This window comes from Apis dorsata, unplaced genomic scaffold (genome assembly GCF_000469605.1).
Source record: "Apis dorsata unplaced genomic scaffold, Apis dorsata 1.3 scaffold_757, whole genome shotgun sequence".
In the NCBI taxonomy this organism is placed as follows: Eukaryota; Metazoa; Arthropoda; class Insecta; order Hymenoptera; family Apidae; genus Apis; species Apis dorsata.
Window position 1 is genome coordinate 9,547 of NW_006263910.1, and position 1,223 is coordinate 10,769.

At 25.3% G+C, this 1,223-nt stretch overlaps 1 protein-coding gene across 3 annotated transcripts in view; it reads left to right on the top strand.

The window, feature by feature from the left end:
• Window positions 1-1,143: 1,143 nt before the first annotated feature.
• The window catches only part of LOC102671002 (single-minded homolog 2-like), a 35,082-nt gene continuing 35,002 nt past the window's right edge, over window positions 1,144-1,223 (top strand). For all 3 annotated transcript variants that reach the window (XM_031513824.1, XM_031513826.1, XM_031513827.1), the window contains exon 1: window positions 1,144-1,148. The gene's annotated coding sequence lies outside the window, so the exon portion shown is untranslated. The remainder of the gene's footprint in view (window positions 1,149-1,223) is intronic.

Here is a 1,223-nt window from a genome sequence, read left to right on the forward strand (position 1 = left end):
TTTTACGTACCATTTTTCTGAAATCGACTGACGATGGCTAGCAACCATTGCGAAAATTGCGATAAAAACATCGCATTTCAATCGTAATTATGTACAGTCATGATTAAAATAATACGTATGACTAAGAAAATGAGATTACTGGATTGGATGATACGATACGTATTGTTATAATTTAAGAATAAATTAATATTATTATTTATAATCCGCAATATTTAATAGCGGATGTAAAATTATTATTATAAATTTGTAATTTGACTGATTAATTGTGAATGGAATAATAATTTGAAACGACGCAATTCCATAGCCTAATCATACACACACAATATGGAAAATACGTCGTGCACGATACACTAACACATCGTCAATCGCTAATTTTTTATTAGCTTATGAACTAAAGTCATCATGCCCATTGCCTTTCTCTCACCCAAGTAGCACTTGGGCACGTGAGTGAGATCCTGGCAATGAACACGGAAGGGGTTAAATCTGAAAATCCTGAGCTAAAAAAAGTATTAATTTTCAATCTAACGGACTAATGTTCTTTAATATTTATTCGTTTTACTTCAAATTTTAATAAATTTTTAGAAATATAATGAATTATTACTGACTTTTATATTAAATAAGGAAAAAATATATATATGTACAAATAATTAATAAGAAATTTATTTGTGATAATTAATAATAAAGGATAATTGATTTTAAATAAAATATTAATAAAAAATAACCTCAGATGATCTCTTCATCAAAACACATTTTCGAAAATGTGATAACAGTATTTAAAACTTGTTGTTTTGATTCAGAAATCTATCTGTCACGAAATATCTTCTTGCACATATAATTTATTACATTTTTGTACGAAAGGAATACAAAACTATATTTTTATAATTTAATTTCAAACTTATGTTTATAACAAAGAAAATCATACAATGAAGTAGGTGAAATTGAATATTGTTTATTATCATATGATAATAAATAATCATTATTATAATATAATCACAATTTTATTATTATATTATTATTATTAAATTATAAATATTATTTTAAAATTTTATTCATACAATATTAATTATCAATATTATCTTGTTAAAAACGCGATGTGCAAGAAAATCTATCCTGATCTAATAAATAAAACAAAATGTTACTACTCACGGGTATATATAATAATACCCGTGGTCACTGTGCTCGTGCAAAAATCTACGTATACAACCAGTCACTCGTGTCGATTC